Raw genomic sequence first — 6,512 nt, 5'->3', positions numbered from 1 at the left:
CGTCCAAAAAAAAATAAATTCTTCTATAACAACTAATTACAGTAAAAATAAATCTTTTTAAATGATCCACTATCGGCTCTACTTTGAATTGCAAGGATCCAATAGTAACAGATGGTACAGAGGATGATAAAGGGTGCTATTCACCCACTAGGGTTATGGCTGTTGGTAGAGTGATCTGACTTCAAAAAGCCAGAGAATGTGTTTGAGGTCACACTGTTTAACACTGTATCATGAAGTTGACTTGACTTATCACATTAATGGTTGTTTTTTGAACATACGTTAGAGAAATCCTTGGGGGAAAAATGGTAAAAAACCTGATGCCTGGTAATCCTATTATCAGGGCAGTGTGACCTGGCAGCCAAAATCAGTAGTACTTGTGAGCTGTGCCACCACCACCCCAGGGTGAGCGGTGGCCAGGATAGGGGGACCCAAGCCCACCCTCTCTACCAGATCCTAACCCAGGGCCCTGCTGGTGGTGGGGTGGTCCTCCACTGGCTCGGCGGGGCTCCTACCAAAACACGCCAAGCCTGTCTACGGTCCTACAACCACTTCCCCACAACGTTTCCCTCGGTCACTTCCTACCCAATTCTCTGCAGTTTGCTGTCTCCAGATCTCTAAGGTCTCTCCCCTCTCTGCAGCATCCTGAGCCCGTGTGTCAGGATCTGTCTTCATCCGTCCACATCCTGGAGTGCAGGCAGTCTTCTCCCAGGAATCAGCAGCACACCTCCTTCCTCACCAGCCGTCAGCCCAGTCTGAGCAGCTCTGCTGCCTTTTATAGCCTGTCTCCATCTGGAGCATGCCCAGCAGAGCCGAGGGGGTGGGGCCTCCTCAGCCCAGAGAGAAGGATGAACCCCTGCCGCACCAGTGCACCCCGTCACAGAGCCCCATTGTGCTGGGTACTTTAAAATACACAAAGAGAGACAATCCCTACCTGGAGAGACATACAGTCAAAAGACACAGAGAGATGAAGGGGAGGTGTTGTGGATACTACAGTAAATATAAGCAGAGAAAACATGATGGTGTGATGTGAGGTAAAAGCTGCAAACTGATCCAGGCATGCTGACCCCCATGCCTAAACATAACGTAATCCCATGAAACTGGCAAGATTAGGGCTTAATGTTTTATTGGCGTAAGTCTGGCATTACCTGCATAACTCACTGTTTTATTTAGAGATGGACTAGAGCAGGGGGCATGTGCGAGGCTGTAATCATACCGGAAAGAGCAGCCACTTGTGGGACCCCAAAGAGCCATGTGCTGGGCATGACCAGTCTAATGGGACTATGGTTGGGTCTCTGCATACTCAGATCAGCAAGGAAAACGGTATCCTGCAGATATGCACGTATGCTGCAGTATTTTACAATATTTACTCCTGTGTCAGTTTCCAGACAGTATTGTCATATTTGGCAGAGCATGCATTCCCCAAACTCTTGAGTTGTCATAATTATGGCGTGCATGCACACACAGAGAGTATTGACAACAGCTGAAGACACCTTTCTCTCTTCACACTCAAACATCACAGTACCAGCCGAACACATTCATTTTCTTCAATCTTAAAAAAGATTCCTGTGATAAAAATGAAAAAAAAAAATTTCAGCTTCAGTCCAATTCTGGGAAAAACTAGAAACCTCTGTTATCGAGAGGGAAATTTTCAGAAGTGCCTAAGGGATTTAAGGGAGTCAAGGTGGGTGAGGGAATCTCTTTTATTGGACCAACTTGTGTTGGTGAAAGACACAAGCTTTCGAGCTAACAGAGCTCTTCTTCGGGTTTGGGAAAGGTACTCAGAAACTTAAGATTTAAGACCAATGAAAGTCAATGGGAATTATGCTCCTAAATCCCTTACACTCTTGAAAATTTCCCCATTTATCTGTCTCACTCTCATTCTATCATATCTGTCTAGTCATTTATCATATTTCTAATATGCCTTTCAAGATGATATCTAGGTGCCATTTTTACATTAGACAGATCTCTCTCCCCATGTAAGCCAATTTCTCAAACTAACACAATAATCTTGCCAGGATATTATAGAATCCTAGAATATTAGGGTTGGAAGAGACCTCAGGAGGTCATCTAGTCCAATCCCCTGCTCAAAGCAGGGGATTCATCCACAGCGATTCATCCACATTCATTCATCCACAGCGATACCGACACCTGGTTTTATCAGGTAGCAGGAGTTTCACTGTAATGCTGTTCTCCTGTCCTTTTTAAGAACAGTTATATGAAATGTATTCATAACTCCTGACTAATTCTGCTGACAGCAGAAAAGTTATTACTCCAAATGCAGCTGAGGCTGCTGATCTGACAATTGATCTTAAATGCAGCTACATCATTGGGCTGTTTCTACATTCTGTTAACAGAACTAGGCTGATTTGAATCCCTGCACTTGTAACTGTGCAGGATTTATTCTGATTGCGGTCATTCCACTATTCAATGCAAAAACTAGGGATGGGCAAACAGGTTGCCATTAGAATGGAGTAAATAATTCACAACAAAACTACTGGAATAATTTAGCCTCTTTTTCCTTTTCCATGGACACACAGGGCAAAAAAATCCTACTGACTTATGCATCTAAGTCCCTTTGACTTTCAACGAACATAAGTTTCTAAATTACACAGATGCTTTTGAAAATTTCACCCCTTATTTTCTGAACAATTTCTGAGCGTAATTATTCGTCTGTAGCATGCGCTCAGGGGGTGATGTGGTGCCATTTAAATCAATGGCAAAGCTGCCTTAATCGTCTTGTGCCTCAGTTTCCCATCTATAAAATCCTTCCTTTCTCCTACCATTTGTCTGTTCTATTTAGACTGTAAAATTCTTTGGGGGCAGGGACTGTGTCTTACTAGTGTACTTGCAAAGTCTGCAGTTTTGGGTGCTATTATATCAAATATCAAACCTTTAGATGCTACTATCATATCAAATAATCCTAATTAAATAATAGAACAGGTGTAAAAGGGGTACTTAGTGGAAGCAAATTGGTAGAATTCTTTTGTGCTATCCAACCTAGGGATACAATAAAAAATAACCTGAATCTAGAATTCAAAGTGAACTTAAACCTGTTTGTTTGTTTGGGGCGGGGGTGCAGGTCGCAGGAGTGTCTGGTGAGGATGTTGTTAAGTCGGATAATGTTGGGGTATTTTCTTTCTGCCATTTTACATGTATCTGAACTTCCTGGTGTTTGACAGTAGCGGAAGTGCAAAGACTTATGAGATAAACATGAGAAATACAAGACAAATGTTGCATTATTTTAGCAGCATTAAAGACCTGCCATTGATGACAATGGAAAAACTGACCTAAATAGGTTTGGAATCAGGCCCTCATTACTAGGAGACAGTCTAATTTTGCAGTTTTGCTGGCCCAACTTGCAGAAGAAAGTACAAAAGAGTAAGATTTTTCAATCCAATTTTGCAGCCCCAAAGGCCCAGCTTAACCAGTAAAGTTGGCTTATATGGCTAGTCAAACTGGATTTGCTGCACCTTTGTGTCACCAGCACGGCACGCAGCAGCTGGGAGCATACTGGTGAATCAGGTCCAAACCTCGGGGTACTTATCAGAATTGAAATGAACCTCTGAACCTTTAGAAGCTCCCTGATCGCTGGTAAAAAAGACTGTGAAATAAGAATTTCAGCAAGTAACTGACAGCTGAATTGTTACCTGTTGGATGGCAGAAGAAGCAGATGTCTTTTGCAAAAACAGGTGTACAGTTGCCCCAGAGACAACCGCTAGTCAGTTCCACTCTAACCAGCAGGTCAGTCATCTCATCTACCACCTGCCCTGACAAGGGACAAAAGGGCAACAGCAGAAAACAGATCAGATGGTGAAACTTGGGGAAATGCCAGTCTGAAAATGGGATACAACTACTGTACTAGATGAAGACTCTTATTTAATGGTATCAAAGAAGACAATAATGGTAAACAGTAATTTTTTTCACTTGCAAACCTTAGCTCCTTTGGGGCCAGATTCTGATGTGCTTATTCAGTGAGTCACTGGCTGGGTTAAGGCATAGGCACTACAGATGTCTACCTATGCCCCCAGCTTCCAGAGGTGTGATTATATCAGATTCTCAGCTTTCATTAAAAAAAAAAAGAGTAAGTATCTAGCCCAGATGGCTGCAAAGAAATGCTTGAAAACATGACCCAACTGCAACCAATGCAGGGACTGTTGGGAGCTTAAAACAGTATCTCTGAGAGGGGTGACTTGTCTCATGCATCTCAATAGGATATTCACTGCAAGACCCATTGCTTTGGCCTTACCAGCAGAGGATTGTGTGTGTCAGGAAATGCGTACTGCAGGCCCCAAACAGATACATCCTGACTGCTTGGCTAAGTACGGTCACCCCTGCCTTTCCTAGGACATACCCCTGGGTGAAAGGGTATGTCCTACAGCAGCTTCTAGTGGGGATAATGGGGCCCCTGCCTCTCTGAAAGTGTAAGGGTAAGTTTATAGGAGTGGGTCCGTGGGAGGCCTGGTTTCATGCTGTGCCTGCAGCCCTGGCTTGAATAGAACCTTACAGCTCAGTTGGGATCAATTTGCAAGATTGTGATACGTTTACTTACACTGGGTTAGATTGTCACAGCCCTTAGTCCCCTAGGCCCCCTCATCACCCCAAATTGTGACTCCAGCTGCGGGACCTGGGAGACTAGGAGCTACTCACCCAGTATTCCTCCCTTTGAGTGTATGGAGGAGGTGGGGAGTTGGAGGATTCCACCCCTTCTCCCGCCACAGATGCAGGACAAGCAGCTCCACAGAAAGGGGTCAAATAATTTACATCCCCAGACTAGAGCAAAGGAGGAGTGGAGAAGAAACTGGGACTGTTGAGGGTCACAGTTCATTCTCTGATCTGCTCCTGGGCCAGAGCTACCCCTTATGGGCTCAGAAACTCAACCTAGTCCAGTGAGGGCCACCTTACGTCATGAACTGTCCCTGATGGGCTACTTGCAGAGTAAGGTGCTACTCAGTATGAGTAAGGGTGTCAAGATTTCTCCCCTTTAAAAAAAATTACACTTTAAACTTTGGGCTAGCTCTCTCTTTGGGAGAGAGAAGAAAACTAGATGCTCAAATTAAAAAACAGGGTTGACGCAGTACAAAAGGGAACTTTCTGACATCTTTATGTCTCTAAATGTACCACTTGGAGTAGTAAAAGGCATTTTGCTGGAGCACATTTAAAGCTGAGACACAGGAATATCTGGAACTGCTCCAGTGGGGGCAATAGAGGAGATATTTACTTGTACGCCAGGAGCATTGGTTTTAATTATTGGAGTGCCTAGATTATTCAATTATGCTTGCAAAAGACTTTAGTCAGCCGTTGCCGTTAAGATTCCCCCTCCAGAACAAAGAGCTGGTGCTTGCATGGGCCATGCTCTGGTATAAAGAGAAAATGTAGCTAAAAGAAGCAAAATGAGAGCTGCTTCCTGGGAAGATCCAGCAGAGATTGTCTATCTGTAGCTGTGTGAACTGTACCTGGACCACAGCATGGGGATGGCTTTTGCAGAACCTCCGATGAAGCTCTCTAGGGTAGCTTATGTGAATGGCTGCTGGTCACTGAACAGCCACCTTGTTCTGTCCTGTACTAGAACTTGTATATTTTCTTCTTATGCTACCTGACTCTCCCTGATGACCCAATAAGTCATATTGTACTCTGGTGAGATGCAAAAGCCACAGCTGGAAGTTCCTTGGTATTGCTGCTTTTGCTAGTGGCATCACAATCACATGGAACTGTGAAACGATTGCTCATATTGTCTCCCGGCCTGTGGCGGGGTGTGACTCACCACCGTGGTGCCTCCTGATGGATGTCCCGGGGATCAGCTCTGCTAACCAGTGCACCCTCTTCTGGTGGTGTCCTGCCCGCCGTCACCTCCACTCCTAGACTCATGTCACCCCAAGAACTACAGTGTCCTCTTCAGGAGACAACCCTCCAGCTGTGTCACGCTCAGTTCTCCCTCCTTCCAGGGGAACAGCAGTCCAGCCACTTCCTCAGTGGCAATTTGCAGAAAGTGGGGGCAGAACCCAGACCTGCCCACTACTCTGGGTCCCAACCCAGGGACCCTGTAGATGGCAGCCATGTGCTGCATCTCCTCCAACCCCACAGTCTACTTCCCTGGGCCACTTCCCCACTGCCCCAGCACCTTCCCTGGACCCCAGAATGCCAGCAGTCAGCCGGGAGCTCACCCTCACTCCCCTGATCCTGCCCAGCACTGCTCTGTCCAAGGTGCTAGCTGCCTTCTGCCTGCAAGGCAGCCTGTCCTCTCCCTCCCTGAGCTCCAGGGAGTGACCAACCTGCTCTGCCCTGCAGCTCTTCTTATATAGGCCTGCCTGGCACTGATTGGCTGCTCCTCCCAGACTCTCTCCAATAGGCTGTCTCCTGCACAGCCTCCCTAGAGTCCTCTCCAATTAGCTGCCTGTTGCGCAGCCTCCTTAGGGTTCTATTAACCCTTTATGGGCTAGTGTGGGGCAGTGGCCCCATCACACTGATCTTCTGCGAATCTTTGAGACATTTAACACAACATCCAATCATGCAGA

General features: G+C 45.9%; 1 long non-coding RNA gene across 1 annotated transcript; it reads right to left on the bottom strand.

Moving 5' to 3' along the window:
- Window positions 1–1,183: 1,183 nt before the first annotated feature.
- Window positions 1,184–6,253, bottom strand: LOC122465595. Its single transcript, XR_006290540.1, has 3 exons — window positions 6,162–6,253; window positions 3,648–3,762; window positions 1,184–1,563 (listed from the first exon to the last, which is right to left on the bottom strand). It is a non-coding gene; the product is annotated as an uncharacterized LOC122465595 (long non-coding RNA).
- Window positions 6,254–6,512: the final 259 nt, after the last annotated feature.

Source organism: Chelonia mydas, chromosome 4, assembly GCF_015237465.2.
Source record: "Chelonia mydas isolate rCheMyd1 chromosome 4, rCheMyd1.pri.v2, whole genome shotgun sequence".
NCBI lineage: Eukaryota > Metazoa > Chordata > Testudines > Cheloniidae > Chelonia > Chelonia mydas.
Note: the sequence above shows the minus strand (reverse complement) of the source record. Positions and strands in the feature narration are given on the sequence as shown.